We start from the raw sequence: 23,002 nt of genomic DNA on the forward strand, positions 1-23,002 counted from the left end.
CGTTTGCCAGCTGCGCCCACCCAATGCCTGCAAACTTCTTAATCTCATCCGCCCACCTGACTTTCTGCCACCCCCTGCTACGCTTACTTTCTCTTGGAATCCACTCCGTTACCCTTAAGTACTAGCGGTTATCTTGCCTTCGCATTACATTCCCTGCCCAAGCCCATTTCTTTCTCTTCATTTCGATATAGGATGTCATTAACCCGTGTTTGTTCCCTCACCCACTCTGCCCGCTTCCGATCTCTTAACGTTACACCTATCATTTTTCTTTCCATGGCTCGCTGCGTTGTCCTTAACCTAAGCTGAACTATTTTCGTTAGCCTCCACGTTTCTGCCCCGTAGGTGAGTACCGGTAAGATTACGCTGTTGTACACTTTCCTCTTGAGGGAAATTGGTAAACTGCCACTCATGATCTGCGAGAATATGCCATATGCACTCCAGCCCATTCTTACCCTTCTAGGTATCTCCCTCTCATGATCTGGATCAGCTGTCACTACCTGCCCTAAGTAGACGTATTCCGGCACAATTTCTAGGCTCTCGCTGCCAATTGTGAACTGTTGTTCCCTTGCTAGGCTGTTGAACATTACCTTGGTTTTCTGCATGTTAATTTTTAGACCCATCGATCTGCTCTGCCTGTCTAACTCGTTGATCATGATTTGCAGTTCACCTCCTGAGTGACTCAGCAAGGCAATGTCATCAGCAAATCGCAGATTATTTAGGTATTCTCCATTTATTCTTATACCCAACTGTTCCCAATTCAGGCTTCGAAATACCTCCTGCAAACATGCGGTGAACAGCATTGGCGAGATCGTGTCTTCTTGCCTGACGCCCTTCCTTATTGGAATTTTATTGCTGACTTTATGGAGGACTATAGTAGCTGTGCAGTTGCTATATATATCTTCCAGTATTTTGACATATATATCGAATTATCGATATATCGAACTACTTCGCGATCCGCTTTAAGTTAGATATACCCGGGTTCGAGTGCAATTACAACTTCACTTACTGCGTGTGGCGTGGACTTCACCCGCAACAAACACAACGCGTAGTAGCGTCACCGAACCCTAGAAAAAAGAAAATAAAAACCCGCGCTGAAAATTTCGAGTCGTCAACAAGGTTGCCAAACGTCCAGAACTTTGCGAGATCGTCCCGAATTTCCCCTTCCGGGACAGGAACCTGCATTGCCGACAGCCTCGCCTAAGGTAGCGACGAGTTTGTCCAGCGTCTTTCTGTGATGTTTCTTTTTTGTGTCTGGCCGTCGTTGGTGTCTATACCTGGTGTCCTTCTCTATTCCTCTATCGAACCATTCTTTGCCTTCCGCCGAGCACAATACGGCCTGCACACTTGTCAGGTCAAGTTTTCTGTATTGCTTTTCCTTATCTCTCACCGTCTCAATGCTATCTGCCACGACACGTTAACTGCACTGCAATGATTCCTCCCATTAATTTATGTTGCCCTATTCTTATGCCATGAAAACGATGCCACCCGGTTTATGATGTTTTGGTAATATTACTAGTGTCGCTGACATTCGTTTGACAGTAATAATTATTGTTCGCTGAGTAATTCAATGAGATCACGTCAACAGCAATGAGCAAAAGACAAATCATTCTACTCGAAAAGCAATAATGAACTCTCGCTCGCACGTTAGGACGTTTAACAGTGACGCTTCCAAAATCGGCAACGTTGTTCTTTGCTTGTCTTCCGGTTACAGCCCAGTGTAATGACACGCGAAGGATACGCCCGGGCCTGAAACGTTCCATATGAGACACTCGTACGCAATTATGGAAATATCTGATCTGTACGGAGTCCATAAGCATTAGAAATAATATCTGTACATGACGTCACATGGAGTTCGTAATTTTCTGTACGAGCTTCTACATAGTCCATACCGACTCCATATGCTCCATACTGACTCCATAAAATCCACATGAAAACGTATCGAATTATAGAGCTCGCCGTATTGAAATTTTCAGCAGGGTTAATATTAACTGTCCTGCTGTCACATATTCGCAGTTTCGTAAATTCTTAATGCCTGAATGTTAAAGAGTGGTGCACAGAACTATCATCAAAATTGTAAAGCGCAACTTTTCCAGCCCGTCCGCTCTCTCACAGCGAGCACTTCGCTCAACCGGTCACTGTGCGTCATAACTGACGAAGAACAAAGGGATATACAGCAAAAGCTCCGTCACGGAATCCGCACCCACCATGGATTCTGGCTGAAATGAGCGTAGTTTCTCTCGCGCCCTGCGGAAGCCAACGCGCATTCCGGACGTGAGTCGAGGGAGAGAGAGAAAGAGTGCTCCAATACTGTTCTGCGCGCGAAGCACGTGGGTATCTCCGCAGAAGCAGGGCGCACCGCGCGGTGGTCGTTTATAACGGCGCAGTTTTAATCTCTCCTCGCCGCTTATGTGTGTGGCCCCCGAGCAATTAATTCGCGCCGATGGACGACGTCTTCGGGGGCCCGCGATTTAATAAAGGACTCCGAGCACTCTACTGTACCCTCCGCGAGACTCCTATATACCTGCATTGGGTGATATGGCTCGGTTCATAATGTCCTCCGTTGCTCCCTTAAGCCACGCAAAAAAAAAAATAATAGGCCGGGGTGTACATGAGCCTCACTGGTCCATCCTGAGTTATTTCCAGACCAACCGCGTTTCTTATTATGTTCTTTTTTCTCATCGCGTGATCGGTTGTACCCTAATATCAAAAGACAATGGACAGGCGGCTCATCTTAAAGGAGGCCTTCTTCCGAGCCCCTCTCCCGATTCAGTGCCCGGTAATGCGGCAGGGACGGTTATTGAAATATCTGTCCCGTCAACTGGACTTAAGCTTCATTACTGCAAATTAAAGGCGACTCCCGGGATGTCGGACAACGAGGGTGTGGTATGAAGGCGGGCAGTGCGGGTCAAGAGAGATTAAATAGATAGAAGGCGAGATTAATCACGTTGATCTGCGGTTTGATAACATGAACGAGATCATGAAACCGGCGCGAAGAAAGGGAAGCGAAGTTCTGTTTATGCGTCAACTGACATTTTGTTGCGCATTGAATAATTATACTGCTAAAAACCCGATGATTTAAATGTTTTCTCTTTCGCTTCAATTTGATTGAGGCCCTTAGAGGGACACTGAGGAGAACCCTATCAAAATTTTTTTGTTAACAATATCTGATAGTTCGGCATTTCATGGCTTTGTTGACGCTTCTCCGGGAGCGAAAGATGCATTTATTTCAAAGTAAATGGGATTCGAAGTTGAAAGATTTTTTCCCGCCGCTCCGATTCAAACTCGAGAACTCTTATGACGACACGGAGAACTCTTATGACGACACAGAACGTTGTGACGTGAAACGTGACGTAAACGGAGACTCCGTGATTTCTGCGGCTAGCGGTGTAGTCTAGCAGCTGCCGAAATGAAAGCTACCGCCGCCGCACGTTGAAGGCATCTATCGGGGGTCGCGACCGTCGCTTCGTTTACGTTTGCACCGGCGTCTTGCCAGCGTTACGATGGATCCCGTTCCCGTACGCGACGACGTAGTTCTCGCAAAAACTCTGGCCTGCATTTCAGCGACCTCAGCCCCACAGAGCGTGCGATGCTTTTGAGGGAGCATGGTTAGGTTAGGCGCCGGCGGGTGGTTTCCCCCTTCCTCAGAGAGCAGCCGTTGCAAACTAAATATCATAACCCCAGTGCGGGGAGTCGCGAGGGGCGAGGACAAGGTCGGCGCCTTGCGCCCATCGGAGGCTGGCCGGGGCTTTGGGGCCAACGGATTGTGATTCCTTGAACGGAGCGGTTGTACGGCGCAGCAGGCAGCGTCGAGGTCTCCCACGGTTGCATGGGCCAAGTTATTTATTTACTTTTTGCCACAAAAAACAAATGGGTGCTCGAGGGCGGTCGCGTTTAAATTCGGCGGCTTGAAACCAAAGCCGGCGCACGACGCTTCAACGGCTTCCGCTAGATCCAACGGGTCCACTGGATCTGACTCTCTCGCCAACTTGCATGTACCTTCAGATATGTACTGTGAATGGATTAAATTAGCCGAGCTCGAAAAGGACAGCTCCGCCCAACTGCCGAGGCTATTGAATATAACGCGCACCTCGCCGCGGAGCCAAATCAGTCTGGCCGGGCCGGCGGCGGCTGGCGCACTCGGCGCGAAATAGATACATGCTCCAATCTCCCCGCCAATGCAGTCAGAGTGCGCCGAAGCCGCCGAACGCGTCGGCAGTCAAGCGCAGTTTGAGTATAGACGGTCTCGCTTTGACCGACGTAACTTCGACGTAACTTCGCGCGCCTCGCTGCAGCATAAACGCGCCTTAACAGAGCCTGCACTTAACCGCTAACCAACGTATTCAGCGGCGGCATCCATGGGAACCACTGAAACCCCCCGCCCACTCACTAAATAAAAGAAGTCCGGTGCCGAGGTTCGGAATCGAACCAGGGCCTTCGGCGTTTGAGGCGGAAACGCTGCCGCTCCGCCACGACGGCTCAAGTTATAGCCATCAATAAAGGCGCATCTAGTGAATGCACTCTTCTGATGCAGAAATATCCGTGCTTTCGCTAGGTATATCCTGGCCTAACAGAGCTAGGCCATCAGCAATTTTTGTGAACTGCCTTGTACCTTGTCTCCCGTCCCTAATAAACGATTTCCGTTAAGTAGTTTGAAGTTGACTGGCACAGCCGGGAATGTTTCGCCGGGCAAGCGTGCGAATACACATGTGCTGCCTTGTACGATCACCGACCATCGTGCCATCATAGCTTTTCATCGAGCGTGGCGATCATCTGACAAGCCTTAACAGGCTCCTTCAAAGGTTAACTAGCACTTGCAGCGGCACTTGGAGTTCCTCTGCTGTTCGGCGCTTGTAAATCGAAGCGCGTCAAAAACAAAACCACGGGGCACGCGAAGCTCATAGACGCGAAGCGCCATAACAAATCGAAACTCTCCTGGCCGCCTGTGGCGCCGCCAAGCATCCGTTTTCTTTGTTTCCAACATTCAGGTTGCCTTTTGCCTGTCTTCTTTGTGTGATAAAAGTGCACTATCGGTTTTAAAACAAAACTTACTTCAATATTGAACCGCGCAATCTTTCTTTGTCAGCCTCAGAGATTCGCGCCCCATGTAGGAAGGAAACATCCTCCAAGGTGGCGTCTCTTGTCCTATGGCGTCACCACGCTTGTACTTGCGAGATTGGCCTGTGGTGGCGATACCTGTATTTTGGTTCTTGCTATTTTCTACCTTACAAGAGCTTTGTTATCAGTAGGAGCGGCGTTTTTGTGATCAGGAGCTGGTATTCCATCGATACAAGCCAACTTCAATTTCTCCTCAGTGTCCCTTTAAGGTTATATACACTGACTCCCGGAAGAACCAACAGAACGACTACCTCAGTCTCTAGTCGCCCGGTCGTTTAAGTGATTGGATGGATCCAGGCCTTTCTGACTGGCAGAACGGTTGAGAGAATAAGTAATTGGTGGAGAACATATACTGGCAGGCTGTCAAATCCATAATAAACGGTTTGACAACAGACAGACATGACTAACCGCCCGACTTAATGATTGGATAAATTATTGGCTGACTGACTGAATTACTGTTAACTGTGAAATTCGGCTGACTGCACGAATGAATGGCTAAGAGGCTGACGGTCTGACTGGTCCAGCAATTCACTGATTGCATAGTTGAGCGGCCCATTGGCTGCAGGTATAGTCGTGGTGGACTAAACAACTGAACAACCAAGTGACTCCACGTTTCGATGGATGCAGAATGCAAAAGGCACCCTTGAGCTGTGCGATGTCAGTGCTCGTTAATAAAGATCCCCAGGTGGTCGAAATTATTCCGGAGTCCTCCACTACGGCACCTCATCTTTCACTCTCACCTTCCTGCCGGCGCGGTTGAGGTGTCCATTCAGAAGTGAATAAGTTACTGCGCCTTTCATCTTCTCGACACCAACATACTGACTGATTGGTTCGTTATCGACTGAGAGAACGAGCGATTTATTAGGGTAACTAGCCGTGGTGGTCAATAGCTTTGGCTTTTGGCTGCGGATTCCAAGGTCGTGGGTTCGATCCTGGCCCTGACGGCCGTAATTGGATGGAGGTAAGATGAGAAAACACCTGTGTGCTGTTGTGCTGTACTATGTCGGCACACATTAAATAAATTCAGGTGATGTAAACAAGTGCAGAGCCCTCGACTATGACATTCTTCATAGCCCATTTGTGGGTTCGGGGTGTTAAACCGCACAATTTAACATTTACAATTTATGAGGTGATTGAGTATCTTAATGACTGACATTGGGGCACGACTGTATTGCAGACCTGTTTGTTCACTGGTGATATATTTATTGCTAGACTGTTGACAACACTGCAGGGAATCGCGTATTGCGGTGCACATAGTGGTCAGAAATTGGAATACTGCTGTCCTATCACCACAACTATGTAAATGAAAGCTTTTATTTGAAATGTAGGCGTTATTTGCTGCGATACGATTATATCGAGACATGGCCGGATGCAGTGCCTCCTGCCGCGTCAGCTTTTAAACAAGGCACGTAAAAAAAAAAAATGCGTGAAACCGGTATGCAACCGATCCGATTTTTTGTAACTGTGCGTTCTACTTACTGAGTTATTTTGTAAAATTAAAAAAAAATGTTTTTATATTTTATGTCCGTCTATTTTGTGCTGCTTAGGTTGTGCTTAGGTACTTTGTAGCATTGTTTGTCGGTAGCGAGGTCCAGTACAGCTGCGAAACGCTGATTTTTACCTCGTCCTCACTATCTGTCATGGAAGAATTCATTTCAGTCTCTGATTATCGCACAAAAGTCCTGCACCTGAAAGTGTCTAGAAGGTAGCTGTTTACTTTCTACCCCATCTTTCATACTCATCAGTAACAGTTCTGACGCACATTCGCCAAGCACTACCTTCAGAAATAACGTCCCAACATCACAGCTCGTCCCCACGGTGGCTCTGCCTACACAATTCCATTCTGTGGCGTCGCACGTGAGAGAATGCCTGTACGCCACATTAAGGTAGGAATAAAGAGCGAACAATTGAGAGACCCGGCGCGAGGCAGCCATCGTCGTTTGCAGCTTATTCCGAGGCAGGGCGGTGGGGTGGAGTCCTGTGTCCCTCAGGAAATCAAGCTCATCCCCCCCCCCCCCCCCCCCGCCACACACGCTCGCTCAGTTCTCTTGGCAGTGGTTTTGTTGGGAATGCGACCCCGGCACCCCCCTCTCCCTCGATTCACGAAGCCACTTTGGGGCTGGACCACTCCCGACCATAATTCTTGGTTACGCTCCTGCCTCTGTTTTTGCTTACTCGTGCATTTAAATAACACAATTAATGAGAAAATATTGTTCAAAATATTATCGTTCATGCAGAATCCCTCTCACGTATGTGGCATTTAAGGTGCGAGGTTAACGAGAAAACAAAACAAGTAAATTAATTTCTCTTTCCCGGACAGCCGTGGTCTTTGCAGCATGTGACCGCCAGGTAATTCGAATACCCAAGTATGGGCTAGAGGTAGATTTGAGCAAGCCGGCGCTTACTGTCCTTTTCGGCAACTTAGTGGCACGGGCAGGGGCACTTTATTTGTCGTTCTCTTTTTGGTCCCACAATAATTGTTGTCCTTCTCGACATGCTCAGTGACGCATGCCGCAGCATGACACGTTTATGTGTGCCCAGCTAATCTCCCTGTATTCGTCAAGCGATGCACTCGACAGTCATTTTACTTTATCTATATGATGGCTTCGATAGACTACTAATATCCAGACTTCCACTCATAATTTTACTCAGGCGTGACTAGCTAGCAGACCTCGTTCACTCTGGCGAAGCTTGTAATCGATTGGACTCGCCGAACACTGTGAATACGTTTTCGTGCGACCACCCGGATGGAATCGACGCCGAAAACGTCAAAATAACAAGCAGGCGCTGCAGAGGCGCCCTCATGTACTGCAGTTCAATTCGCCTTTAACTGCCAAGACACTAACACCCAAAATCGACAGTTTCAACGGGAGGATCTTCTCTGGAGAAACGACTAACACTTGACAACAAACCCTATAACTAAATGCGCCAGATCATCTTGACCTAACTGAAGAAATAGCACTCCAGCGTTTAACATTTGATGTGGCATTCAGACGGCGCTGTGCATCGTGCGTGGAAAACGTTTTCCTCAGCCTCTCTCGGGTTGAGTCTGCGTCGAGTTTTGCCACACGGAAATAGTGCCAGGTTACAAGACGGGCCCACGCATGCACAATCGCACACGCACGCACCACGGGTGGCTCAGCCGGGCAGAGACTGCAGGGGCCGGGCTAAACGGGGCGACACAGCCGCTCACCAGATGCGCGAAAACCGCTTCGTCGCCAAAGAAGACGACGGCCTTTGTAAAAACACAGTTGCAGCCGCTGCTGTCACCCTCGCCTACGCGCGGGGAGAAGTTGCGTGCAGTGCCGCCGAAGCCGGCGCCCGCCATTATCAGGGCCCGATTCGTTCGGTACGGCAGGACCCCGCCACTTGGCAGCTATGGCCAACGCGTCGGCGTAGGAACAAGCGGGAATAGGTTCGTTAATTTGTGGCTTCCATTTCTGGCTAGCAGAACGCTGTCCGCTATTGTTTGGACGGGGCAGCGTAGAATTGTATGTGCGCGGCGACGCCAAGAGTACGCCTCCCCCTCCCCCCCCCCCCCCTTCCCGCCCTCGACAGCCACGTTCCGACTAGTCCGTTGTTTTCACAAGCGTGTAGCCGCGGAAAAATATACACGTCTTCGACTTCCGTCTTCCGAGTGAAGCCCGGTGTTATTATTGCGCGCTGTATAGTGTGCCTGTTCGACTCCCGTTGTCCTCATTAGCACGCGGTTGACAGGGTCGAGTATACGGCAGGTTTTTCTTATTTGTCGCGCCTGTGGCAGAGCGTTTTGGGCGTTGCGTGCATGTGTGCGGGCGGCGGTGAATGTTTGCACGTTCCCTGTGCGAGGCACACGCTTGTACAGGTGGCGGCGAAGAACACGACACTCGAAGAAGTGCGCCAGGTGAAGTTTTGGCTCTGCTCAAGCTTTAGAAGCGCGTTTTGGAATTCCGCGTTGACCAGGCTCGTACCGTAGAAAACCAGGAGACTACTCGGCCGGCCCTATTCCCAGTGTTCTTTCTCATTCCTTCCCTCACTCATGACTCGCTCTATTCCGAGAGAGACGCAAAAAAAATTGCATAGAGGGGCATGCACTGTATGAAGAGGACGGACAACACCCAGTAGCTGACTGCAACTGTATCTATTCGCACACATTAATGAAAGCAAATACGCAGTGTCCAGAAAACTCCGCCAATGTGTCAGCACCAGCTATAGAAATGTTAAGAAACAGAAGGTTAAGCGACACGTGACTGTCACGGCAGCTGGTTGTTTCATATACGCAGCCAACGGCGGTGCTTGTGAGACCCCGGCTGCTCGTCCTGAGCTCCAGTAAGCATCATTTTTGCACAGATAGTTCCTGTAGCGGTTGTTTGTCTCTCGAACAATGAGCTGATATGCAATGTCGCCGTGGGCAGGTGGAAATTGCATTGAATTTGTTTTAATTAATTTATTTGCTCCATTTGTCGTAGTGGGCAGGTTGCCACCTGCTCACCGTGGCAGGCGGGGGCTGCTTAGCGACACACACGAACGGACGCCAGGTTTTTTGTGAACGGGGCCCACCCCCCTCCTCCTATAATGCTGTCACATTAATAAATAAAGCGGCAGGGTTTTAACATGGTTAAACCGGCTTGAAGTGCCAAACCATGTGTTCATTATTCGCCTCTTCTTTCTGGCATCTGCACATGTGCACGCAACCGCGTGTCTCGCTCTTCATCTTCATAACCTCTCTCCACTCGGCTGCAGCTGGCGCTACACCCTCCTCCCATTGACTGCAGCTGGCGCGACGCTCCTCCAAACTAACCCGGGCTTACTCTAGTTACTCCGATCTTCACAAAAGAATATCGGCTGGGATTGCGTTAAGTAATGCTTCCGCTCCAAAAATATATCAAGAAGCTATCACTCGCCTCGCCGTCAGCCTCTCACCGGCTAAAAATTAGCAGTCCGAGATGGCGCGAACGGCAGGCGAGGTTGCATACCCAGAAATTGTGGAAAAAAGCATTTTTGAGCGGGAAACCGCTTATGAACGCAATTTTTTCATACAATGCAAGATTTCACTATAACAAGCAACATATCTGTAGATCACACGACGGCAGTCTTGAATTTTTTTTCTATTAACAATTTTGCTATCGTCAAGAGCGTTCCCCATTGGTTTTCTATAGCAATCTTAACTGTTCGATGCAACCGATGGAAACACTTTAAAACTAAGATTTTACCACATATCAAGAGAATGGAACATTACCTTCAATATTACCGCAAAATTATCTTCCAGTTTTCCAATTTTCAAAATTTTTGTCCGAAATTGCAGAACATGTATGGTCACGCTGCAAATAAAAACATGGCGGCTCTCAATTATCGGAACTAAAATCGAGTATAGGTAGCTGTTTTAAACTCCGAGACGCTAATCAAACGCCGTGCCAAAACGCGCGTTCGTCGCCGATCTATAAATGCAACCACTTCGAGACCTGCGCAACGACATTGACGGCGGTGTGCGAGACATCGGGCTTGTCCCTGTCGCTAAACGAAGACGAACAGCGTATGGCGCTGTCCGAGTGGGCGACGTTATCGACGCATCGCGCGGTGATGCCATCTACTCGGCTTCCCATAGCATACGCGTGGGTGTGTCGATGCAGCTTGTTTCCGCGCTTCCTCTTTCAATGCGAAGAGAATGCCTTGCGTTGAACGTGAAGATATCGCTGAGGACTTCACAGCGTTCAGCGCTTGTCCTGTGTAAGTGGGGCGCATGCCTTCGCAGTTGCGTGCAGTTCGGTGCAGCGCGCAGCGTCTCGTGCGTTGTTCTGTATATATAGTGCGCATGCTTTCGCAGTTGCGTGCAGTTCGGTGCAGCACGCAGCATCTCAGATGGATACCTTTGTGTAAACTGCCAGACGTTCGACCTCCATCTTTATCGGCAGCAGAGCGTAATTACCGTTTTGTTTTATCGCGTATGGGGAAATTGGTTCACTCAGTAATTTGTAAATACCTCTTTACAGACGCGTCGTATACATTTCCGGGACACTGTAGTTGGAAAACAGAGTTCGTTGGCAGAACGTTCCCTTGATCAAGACTCAGACTGCCAGATAAACCAATGGAAAAGGTCTTAACCTACTGTGGAGATGGAGTTTCTAACTTGTACTGTCAGCGTGAAATGAAAGGCGAACAAGACATTTGCAACGCGACGACTAAATGAGAAGGCTTCAGCTGGGGGAGACATAATAGTAGGTTATGGAAATGATTACTTTGCAGTGGAACATATCCATGAAGAAGCCCGGGTTCCACCCGAAATCAAGCTGTACCCCCCCCCCCCCCCCCCCCCGGTCACTTGATACAAGGCTTAGGCTTAGGCTTCTCGGGGAAAACAAAATTGATTCTGAATACTTGGCATGCTTCTGTGTCAAAACGGCCATTGCATGCAATTATTAATAGATCCAGGCCGTAGTTACTCTCTAACATATATTATTTTGGCATGGTCTTTTTCACGTTATACTTATCGTATTCGCGTTTCATTTCTCACTGACGTATTCATGGAAGCCTGCGACAAATTTTTAAAAATATGGTTTTTGAACTGAAGACAAGCTTCTCGGGCATAATAATACCATTGTTGGCGGGTCAAAAAACAGGCGAAGCATGTTAACTAGTACAGTGATAAACTAAACTTTAATAGGTAATATTTTAACTGATACTGACAGGTCCCCGCTTGCTGTATTGATAGGCGCCCGAAAGCGCGGCTTTTGAATGGCGCGGTAAATGTCCGAAATTAGTGGAACCGCAGCAGCGACGGTAATCACGTTTTCAGAATTCTAAACACCGATTTGGCTTTTGCTAACGGCTGGATACAAATTTCTGATTACAAGCGTCCGCCTATTAGCAATAATTAAAACAGTAACTATAAAAAATTTAGTTGATCACTTTACTATGGTTAACACGGTTCGCCTGTTTTTTGACGTCCTCCAACACTTCATGGTATTACTATGCCGCAAAACACTTCTCTCTGCCTCAAAAACCCGATATAGCTTTAAAATTTACTCATATAAAAGAATTCGTTCAGTGCTCCCGCATTTCATTAGCGGCTATTCAGTGAGTCATAAAAGTGTCACTTCACAGCCTGCTTATAACCGCAGTGTAACATTGTAGTAAGCGTTCGCGCTCTTTTTTTTTACTCACGCCGACAACTTTTGGCCATTTTCTTGGGGGCGCTCTCATAAAATGATAGGCAGGTATGTCTGACATGGCCATACATAACTGCGCTTTTGAAGTGACTTGGAAGAACACAGGAACGACATAAAACACTCGTGCACACCTGCAGTGTTCTGTGTCGTTCCTGTGTTGTTCCAAGTCATTTTAAAAGCTCAGCTAGTGTGATCATGTTAACAACCAGCTAGCCCAATTTTAAATAATAATAATTATTATTATTATTTAAGCGTATAGAAGCCATTTGTCTTTGCTGTCAATCATTATGTTCTTCACCTGCGGTTCCGATCCTCGGTGGTCTGAAACTGAGTGTATTATTTTTAACATTAACCTACATCAGGCACTTGTGGCTTTATCTGCTGGCAAAATAATTGATGATTTTAAGTTGTATAAATTTTGTACTTGTGGCTTTGTGTACTTGTGGCTGTGTGTACGTATTCAATTGTATGCATCCACCCTGTAACGGCCTTACGGCTGACAGTATCAATCAATAAATAAAAATACATAATAATAATAATAATAATAATAATAATAATAATAATAATAATAATAATAATAATAATAATAATAATAATAATAATAATAATAATAATAATTGGTTTTTGGGGGGAAAGGAAATGGCGCAGTATCTGTCTCATATATCGTTGGACACCTGAACCGCGCCGTTAGGGAAGGAATAAAGGAAGGAGCGAAAGAAGAAAGGAAGAAAGAGGTGCCGTAGTGGAGGGTTCCGGAATAATTTCGACCACCTGGGGATCTTTAACGTGCACTGACATCGCACAGCACACGGGCGCCTTAGCGTTTTTCCTCCGTAAAAACGCAGCCGCCGCGGTCGGGTTCGAACCCGGGAACTCCGGATCAGTAGCCGAGCGCCTTAACCACTGAGCCACCGCGGCGGTTAACCAATTTGAAACCCTCATAAGAATGTCTGAATATAGAGGAAGAAAGAGAAAACGCCCCTTTCTTTTCAGTGCACAGGGACTTCATAACGAGGGGGAGGGGGGAGAGGGTAGGGGTGTCGCGACAGGAGGCATATACGAAGAGAAGAAACTTCGCCCTCGCGATGACGGCGCAGCGATAACGCCGACACGGCAGACACGGCCTCGCTTGGCAAACGCCATACAAGCGTCGCGATCGCGACACAGCGTGGCCACGTCTGCCGCCCACGTTTTCTCTGAGGCGCCGCCAGCGTTGCGAAGCCATGGCACACATTTTTAGACCGTCCCCCCCCCCCCCCCCCCCCCCCCCCCCCCCATCCAGCTCCATGGGACGCAATCAGCCGCGGGGCGACACGATCGGGCAGGACGCCAGCGGCGGGGAAGCCGCTCTTCGCTTTCGATCGCCGCGAACGCAAATGGGCGGCGAGGCTTGACGAGGTGCAGCGGTTGGACCGGTGCTGAGGCTTCTGTGGGCGCCGCTGAGCAAATCTCGCCGCGGGCTTCCAAGTTGGAACGCGGGCGACTTGTGAAGTGCAGTAGTATATATAGGGGGGAGGGAAAATCGTGTTGGGACGATTTCGGTCAGGTATTTCTGTTGGGTGGCCGTGTATAGTGTGTGTTATGTGCGTGCACACGTACACCCGCCCACCCACATCAACTCCTTCCCCCCACCCCAGTCCCGCCTGTGACGTCACAACTACCATTCAGCTGCTGAAAAGGAAACTATGCAAAAGAAGAAAAAATTCTTTTTAATTATCTATCGGGTGCAGGCACGTTGCAAGTGAAGGTTTATGTTAGTAATGTCTCATGCGTTATTCCAAATCAAGAGCCGAGATATGGTGCCCGAAGAGCTTTATGGTTTTTGGTTTATGGGGGTTTAACGTCCCAAAGCGACTCGGGCTATCAGGGACGCCTTAGTGAAGGGCTCCGGAAATTTCGACCACCTGGGGTTCTTTAACGTGCACTGGCATCGCACAGCACACGGGCGCCTTTTGCATTCCGCCTCCATCGAAACGCGGCCGCCGCGGCCGGGATCGAACCCACGTCTTTCGGGCCAGCAGCCGAGCGCCACAACCACTGAGCCACTGCGGCGGCTCCCAAGAGCTTTAATATACAAGGTTTTCTTGCTATCTGCCTTGAGCTGTGAACGCTTTCTTTAGAATTTACTTCAGATGATGGCTGTTTACTAGTTTACGCACTAGTTACCTATAGTTTCAGTAGGTTGAATTTCAGCCAGCCGTCTTTCTGAGTCGTGTTCGTACCTTGCTCGTGAACTATCGCAGTATTGGTTGGCTGTGAAACCATGCATCACGGCCCGCTTTAATGGCGTCCACGTAAATCAGGGCACGCATTTCAAACGACGAACTTCTGGTAAGAGAACAGTTTGGGCATGTTGGTACATGACTCGTTATCAAAACATAATGGTTGCTCAGAAACCCAGGGAGGTCGACGGACAAGATGGCGCAATAACGACGCTGGTCTCCATAAAAGGTTGCACATGTCACGCGTGGTCGTCAAGGTTGTGTAAGGTCCACAAAGATGGGCACGGGTTCGAATCCCACTTCTGACGTGATTCTGTGGTGGCGCACAGTCGCTATATGCGCGGAACGACTCAAGGATGCATGGAAACATGGCAAGAAAACAACGCCACCCGGTTTATTCCAGTCATCGTTTGAGTACAGCGATGATGACGTCATACTCCGGGCACCGGCGGTTATTTTGTGACTTGGACATCGACCTACAGCTACTATCTGTCTCGTTTGGGCTCATGCCAGCGCTATACATACGCAGTAGCCACATTTCTGCAGCTCCACGCAAATTGATCCGCTCAAAAAACGTTTTCTGACCAAGTTCGTTCATCGTATTCGCATGCTTTCCGCCACTGACTTGTGTTGGCCTATATACGCAGCAGTGCTAGCGAAACTCTTCGTGCTAGTATATAGGGGCCGAATTGAGGGCGCCTCTGTGCCAAAGAAGGTCGTCTTGTCAAGCCGGTTTTTCCCGCAGACGCGGAAGGCTACGCAGCCTACATACAGAAAGCGCACTTTTCTTCCTCGATTTTGTGTGCTCAAGCTCTCAGCCGCCGAACTCCAGCCTTGACTTGTGGCGTATACCTTGCAAACCTGGCTTTACCCGCCATAGCTCTGGAGGTCTTAGTATGAACCCGCAACTGCTCACCCTATAGGCGCTGCGAAAACCACGCGATATATAATGTATACTGCTTGTCTACCAATCGTGCAGCTATTTTCGAGAGAAGTCACGAAAAATGAAAGTCGCGTAAAAAAAAAGAAAAAGCAATGTCTCCGACGCATAAATTTGCATACTGTAAAACATGTCCGTTATGGATGTGAGTGAACCCGGCTATGGACGTGCTTTGTCACTGCAGGAACTGCTGCCGCCTCGTGTTATTTTAACGCGTGATCCCATTTTTGCCGCTGACTCGCGTTCGTCAGTTAGAATCCTCGCAACATAAGAGGGGCGCTCTCTTGAAGAACTTTTTAGCAGCATCTTGACGTCTCATATTAACTAAGACTGCTGGTTAAGCTTTTCCATTTAGTCAAATGTACCTTGCCTCGATTGAAATTGCCGCGTTGAAAACGGGCTCTTGAAAGCGTATACTATCGTGCCTCCTTAATGTGGACGCTCTGGTTTCCGCTCAAAACTGTCCACAAAGCGAGTCACCCGTGATAACGAATCGTGAAGAAAAAAAATTACAAGGAAAACATTTATGATCTAGCTAGGTCTGCTAGGTCTAATAATAATAATAATAATTGGTTTTTGGGGAAAGGAAATGGCGCAGTATCTGTCTCATATATCGTTGGACACCTGAACCGCGCCGTAAGGGAAGGGATAAAGGAGGGAGTGAAAGAAGAAAGGATAATAGGTTCCGTAGTGGAGGGCTCCGGAATAATTTCGACCACCTGGGGATCTTTAACGTGCACTGACATCGCACAGCACACGGGCGCATTAGCGTTTTTCCTCCATAAAAACGCAGCCGCCGCGGTCGGGTTCGAACCCGGGAACTGCTTATTTGCTTTTGAGTGGGCACTGCAGTGGTAGTAGGGCAAAATCTGGGGAGCTTAAAGGGCGTGTGGAGAGATTTTAGAGTTCGATGAGTTTAAAATGGCCGAATGTGCGAAACAGGCAGTTAAAGCCTGCGAAATATTTGCCGTAGCATTTTAAATGGCGGCGTAATCACCGAATAAGACTCTGTCGGCGTTGAGGCTTCTCTGCTGTGTACACAGCGACGGTTAGAGGTCACGATAATGACGTCACATACGACAGCGCTACGTATCCAGCGAAGAAACAGTTGTTTGATTGAAGAAAACAAACGCCATCGAAGGTCAAACTCACAAAGCATTGTTTGGCGGCATCGGAGGACGCACAGCAGCATGCAGGCGAATGCAGCGGACATCAGAAGTTTCGGCGATAATGACGTCACTGCGAATTTCCTCGCACTTAATTCCGCGACTCAGCGAGGAGAAGCCTGAACATCTTTGCCGTCTTAATCGACGATTACGTCACCATTTTAAATTCTAGCGCAAAAATACTTTGCGTGCTTTCCTTTGAATCTACGTAGGATCGAATTCTTGAATAACCTCGAATTCTCAGGTTACCATTTCAGCTTCCCTTTAAACTTCCTAGTCGCCATTTTCTTTAATACAATTTGGGGCAGTTTTGAGCGACTATAATATTCTATGGGTAGGGTGATGACGTTCAATGGTGCTTTGACGTATCTCCCACTGCGGCTGTTCACATGCACCCCACAACCAGGCAATACATATATATGTATACGCACTCATTTGGGCAGACAGCTGTTGACTGTGGGTTTCGGTGTAGCACAAACTGAAGAAAGTTTTCTTCACAGCTATTCACGTGATACGGCAACATAGACCTGGAACATAATGTTTGAAACCACAAAAAAAAGGCCATCGCTCAAACATTTGCACTTTCTCGATGAGATCCACTCGTGGGCTGCCCTCAGCACACAGGAAAGGAAAGAGTTCAAAGATCCCCAGGTGGTCGAAGTTATTCCGGAGCCCTCCACTACGGCACCTCTATGTTCCTTTCTTCTTTCACTCCCTCCTTTATCCCTTCCCTTACGGCGCGGTTCAGGTGTCCAACGATATATGAGACAGATACTGCGCCATTTCCTTTCCCCCAAAACCAATTATTATTATTATTATTATTATTATTATTATTATTATTATTATTATTATTATTATTATTATTATTATTAACCTGACAAACATTATTGGGCCACAATGGGCTCTGTACATTTTTAACGAGGTGTAAATAAATTGAAAAAGCTTGCTCCCTAGAAAAAATCTACATAATCGGAGCAGAAATTATGGCGAGTTGCTTAATATGCATGACTAATATGCGCGTCTTCCCTAGCTTTTTTCCGCCATCCGTAATTATACTCGCCCATAATAACGGGACACGACTTACACAGAAGTTTAATCTCCAGTGGGAGAATTTCCAAACTGTTAAGTTGGTTTCTTCGGAATGTAAGGCAGAAGAATAAGTTTTCCAAGCAGGAAATGTGAGCGCAGTTCGGAAAATGTACGAACAACACTTATATTTCCTGATCAAAAAACTTCCTCTTCCGTCAACGTATGATGGAAACCAGCGGTCGTTGAAACCAAGATATCGTATAGGAGAATTCTTTGTTCATTTGTAAATGATAAAAAAACAATTACCCTGTGATTGCCTAAGTTTCGATCATTGTGTGCTTCCTTCATATATATGTCATAATGAACCCCTAATTTCCCTACCCTTGTCTGTTCCGTCAGCAGTTGGGCAAAATGCGTTGCGCATAATCCAACTTATGAATAAGGAAATTCTATCGTGCGGCAGTCCTATATCCTTTCTATACGTCGAGATTTCAAACTGGCTCTCTTGCATTATTCCAGATGCCTTCGGGACCCATTATCAGAACCGCGTTTGCTAAGTTAACGTGTCGAGCTTTTCAAACAACCTACAAGCTTGGCGTGCACGCGTGTGCTTAATTTCAAGGCGGTGAATTTTTAACCTTTTAAGTCTTGAATAGAGGAGAGTGCTAAACACGTACACTTCTGGACTTTCGAAATGATCGCACTGATAGGACTATGTTTCGCACTCAGTAGAGTAATTGCGCAGAGAATTTTGTCGCATTCTGACATTACGAAATAATTTAAGCAAAGCTATAAGTGCGGGAGTATTCAGAACATTCCAAGCAAATAAATTATTGTGCAGTACAGAAAATTATGCCAGACAACAAATCCCGCTCGAATTTTTATTTTAACTGAGTCACAACTTTATACTCATGATAGACCTATCAAAATACATATATTTTCCGCAGTCACGATCATGGAGGCATAAACACAATCGCGCTATAACAGAATATTTTAATTTATGCCGTATTGGCCCGTTTATGCATTGTTACTTCCCCTTCGTGATCAGAGAACGGAATCACCTTGATCCTTCAATGATTACTGTCGACTCATTATGTCAGTTCGCGCTATGGATAAAATCCACACCAACTAATCAGGAGCGTAGTTATCTTTAGTTGTCCAATCACCTCTCGACAGTTCAATGTATTCTTAGTTCACCATGAAGGGAGCTTATTTTATTGTGGTGCCCGATTGCTGTTATTTTGTTGATGTATCCATTGCGATGCTACACCCGACTCCTACATATATTAATGTTTTTGCTAATATTTTAATTACCATAACTTCCTTGCCATATCATAAACATTACCATAAACATTACACAGTACACACACAACACAGTGGGGGCAGTAGATGCTATAGTTATACTGCTACCAGTCACCCTTGAACAAGGAGCCGGGCCGGCTCCGAAACGTCGGGTGTTTAAGTTAGTTTCTTGGTTGGAGATGTGAAGTGTATGTTATAAGTCTTCAAACTCAGCCAGACATGCAAATCTGTCAAAATTTTTAGTTTTCTGTCTTAGGCGCCCGTGTGCTGTGCAATGTCAGTGCACGTTAAAGATCCCCAGGTGGTCGAATTTATTCCGGAGCCCTCCACTACGGACACCTCTTTCTTCCTTTCTTCTTTCACTCCCTCCTTTCCCCCTTCCCTTACGGCGCGGTTCAGGCGTCCAGCGATATATGAGACAGATACTGCGCCATTTCCTTTTCCCCAAAACCAACTATTATATTTGGTCTTTCACCTTTGTTCGCCAGTTGCTGTGGTCTCACGACTTGTAGTATTGAAAACAAATAAATAAATATTAGCATTCAATCCCAAAGTTCTGTCTTCCATGCATCCCGAATATTCGAGGTCTTCGATTCGGATCCCACCAGCGGCTTACATGTGGTTGTTTTTATTCTGCTTTTATTAGTTTCCTATTGTTGAAAACTACTAATTAAAAAAAAACCCTCCCCTATGCTCCTGGTTTCGGTGACTGTTGGCTTCCGTTAGATATGTCATAACGAGCACCTGTTTCCACTCCCTTGTCTGCGAATATTCGAAAGGACTTGAACATATGACGCAGATCGAATATTCGGGAACGCATTCGAAGCATATTTTCTTCTTTGTGGGTAAGTTTATGGGAGATTCTCCGACAGCGACACGTGCATCTGGGTTGCTAATCCATGCAGCCTATAGTTATGAAGATCTTGAAGGGAACTTTTTTGCGATATTTTTACATTTCACCATGTTTGATAACGCGCGACTATTGTGCCCCGTTTCGTTGGAGTGATTCAGGATTTCTTATTGTCGTAAGCACATTTATTTCGTTCCATCCGGGTCTTCTCTGTTCAGCTAGGGACTTGGATGGCCAGAGCCAGCCGGTGGGCCGGGCCAGGCTTACGGCAGCCGCTGCAGAAGCCCTGGACTGAGGGCCCTACTGGGATAGGGCAAACTCTTTTAATTGTACCCAATAAATATTTTTCGTCATCGCCATCATCGAATTCATCAGACCTTTTGTGATTAGGAAAATATAGTCAAGGTGTTCTCCTATAGGTCAGGTCTCTATTCCTCCAGATATTGCAATGCTTCGAACGCTAAGGCCAACTGCCTCATTCTCCAACACAGTCAATGATCCAGCATCGCCAAATGAAAATGTTTTCCTGAATAAATGAATCGGTGCTTCATTAATCGATTCTCTACGCACTATTTGAAGGTACTTATTCGTACTCGATTCGTATCTGAAAAAAAAAATAACAGTCGCATACCCCCTACATCTAAGGCACATGAAAATGAAAAATAAATAGCAAGAAGCACAGCCCAAGGTATGTCGCGATGGCAAAGGCAATTCCGAGGTCGAAATGTCACTCCGCTATGATGGAGGCTCCGTACCGGATTCCGTTATTAATGCTTATTACAACTGCGCTTCGCGTTTACCATCACGAGGACGAAGCCGATGAGAAGGACATCAGAGGAGCAGACAAAGGTGTGTGTGGCAGCCGCGTCTCTCTCCTTGCAGGCGAAAGCCTATGCTTCGCCAAAGCGGGCAAAAAAAAAAAAAGAAATCCATCTAAGCCTAAACAGACGACAAGGCTACACTCGTTGAGGCGCCCGTCCTTCCTTCGCTGCATTCACGCCAAGACACCCTGCCTGCGCACCCGGAGACTCCGCTTCATCCATCTTAAACGCCCCCATAGCCCGAGGGCTCCGACGGATCGGTTTCCCACTTCCGCAGTCATCGATTCAGCGTCCGCGTGCCGAAAGAACGTCAAACAACTCGGGAGAGTCGCTGCGGCGCAGCCTCCTTTCGCGCACCCTCTCCAACGGTCCACACAAGTTGCGGCCGTCATAAGACACCGCACTGTTCCAGAGGCAACAGCAGAAGCGGCCGCGGTGGCAGAGTGAAGAAGGAGAGAGATGAAACCCCGCCGCCCGATGATTATCAATACGCCGAGCAGCCCCTGTGTTCTTCCAAGCCTCACTCACGAAAGCACACCCGCCATTCTCCCCTCTCTCAAGAGCCGTCGTGCTTCTCCGCCGCCAGAGCGCGCTGCCGCGCAACCCTGGTGGCGAGCCTGTAACTAAGTACACACAAGAAGGCGGCGGAGCGGCAATCTAGCGAAAGGAGGGAATGTTTCGAGCGGCTCAGTTGCCGCTCCCATTGGGTACAGCCGGCGTCGACGCTTCCTTACCACTCTCTCCGCGCCGCGCCCTCCACACTGCCGCCCCCTCGCGGTGTGTCTTTCGTTCTCGTCGCTGCAGAAGGCTCTCGCCTCTCCTTCCCAAAATGGCGGCGCCCGTTGCAGCTCGCAGACGACACACTCGCCGACGGAGTTGGCTACAATGGCGGTCCCGCCCACAGGGGCCGGAATCCAATGGCGCGCCGCCGGCAAGCCTTGCGCTACGGCGAATTGGCGCCCCGCCCCGGCGATCAAATGTGTTGCCTCCGTTGTAGCGGGACGAAGCGCCGCGCGGCTGAAGGTGAGTGGCACGACGGATTGCTACGAACGTTGCGGCGATGGATACCAAGATACCATGCGCGCTGATTTGTGCCCCTCCAGGTAACGCGACTGGATGCGGTTGAACTGATACGGCTAAGCGTTGAGGAACGTTACAGAACCGACGCCACTAACTGTGCTGATGCGCTGCCAACTTGGAAGTGGCACGTTTACTGCAGCGAAGGAATGATGCCTTTTATCTATTCTACAAAGCTATGCCCGCAAATTCATATCCAACGTGTCATGAACTGGGGGGCGGGGGGGGGGGGGTGATGACAAACGTGGGCCGTATATGGTCGATCATCCTGTGAGGAAAGTTGTGCCTGCTTGTAACCGAGTAATCACAGTTTTCAGGAACAAGCTATGCTTGCATTATGACGCATAGAAGTTTCTTTCTTGCAAGTCATTTAGTTTCACAGTTTTCAGTTATATTGTTTTGTGGCTTATGTGGTTTCATATTGTGTTCTACTTTCTTCGTTTTTAACGACAAACATTGACGAGTGCTGCCACTCTTTAGCTATGTTTCCCGTGCGATGTTACTACTTTTTGTTACCCCGCGTTATGGTGTGCTTTTCAGACGAGAATAATCCCTGGTTCACTCCTGTATTTCAATTTGCCTGTTCCTTTCTTCTTTTTTGATGTTTTGTACTGCATCACTTCCCCCTATAATGCCCTCTGGGCCAAGAGGGTAACTAAAATAAATAAATAAATATGCAGTTAGAAGGGTCAGCGGAAAATCTACACGGATCGAAACATTTTCTGCTGCCGGAAAACCGCCCGCATCTTAAGGGTAAACATGTATCGGCTGAGTGAAGCAAACATCTTAAAAGAAGCACTTGCCATGTCAGTGCACGTGAAAGAACCCCAGGTGGTCCAAATTTCCGGAGCCCTCCGCTACGGCGTTCGTCATAGCCCGAGTCGCTTTGAGACGTTGAACCCCCATAAACCAAACCAAACGAAACAATATAGTAGGAACACAAGAATGCCACAAAGCCTCGTCTTGATAGGTGCTGGTTCATGACAGGAAAAAACTAAAAGTGACCGAGAAGGCAGGTGATTAGACTACGTGTAGTGAACAAGGCCCCTTGTAGGGAAGCCGTATTACGTAACCTTCATTCGATGTCTCGCCTCTTTTTCTGACCTGAGTCATTCACAGGAAAAGTGCGAAACAGTCAACAAGGAAAGTGTACACACATCATACGTGCAAATCATTCGCAACAGGGGGATATGTCTCGGGTGATCCTTCTGTATAACGAACCCTTATAATGTTCAAAAAAGAAACTATAGACAAGAAGTTTGGCAACGGCCGGGCCCTGCGGAAACAGAAAACACCCAACTTTTTGTACTCCGCGGTAAGCACAAGAGGAATATG

The 23,002-nt window shown here is 47.7% G+C and overlaps 1 protein-coding gene across 2 annotated transcripts in view; it reads left to right on the plus strand.

The window, feature by feature from the left end:
- LOC144111521 (uncharacterized) overlaps nucleotides 1-23,002 on the plus strand; it is an 81,146-nt gene that overhangs the window by 19,804 nt on the left and 38,340 nt on the right. Inside the window, exon 1 of one of the 2 annotated variants that reach the window (XM_077644847.1) lies at nucleotides 21,426-21,613. The exons of the other annotated variant lie outside the window; for it this stretch is intronic. The gene's annotated coding sequence lies outside the window, so the exon portion shown is untranslated. Of the gene's footprint in view, nucleotides 1-21,425; nucleotides 21,614-23,002 lie in introns of those variants that run through there. 2 annotated transcript variants of the gene reach the window in all.

Source organism: Amblyomma americanum, chromosome 11, assembly GCF_052857255.1.
Source record: "Amblyomma americanum isolate KBUSLIRL-KWMA chromosome 11, ASM5285725v1, whole genome shotgun sequence".
In the NCBI taxonomy this organism is placed as follows: Eukaryota; Metazoa; Arthropoda; class Arachnida; order Ixodida; family Ixodidae; genus Amblyomma; species Amblyomma americanum.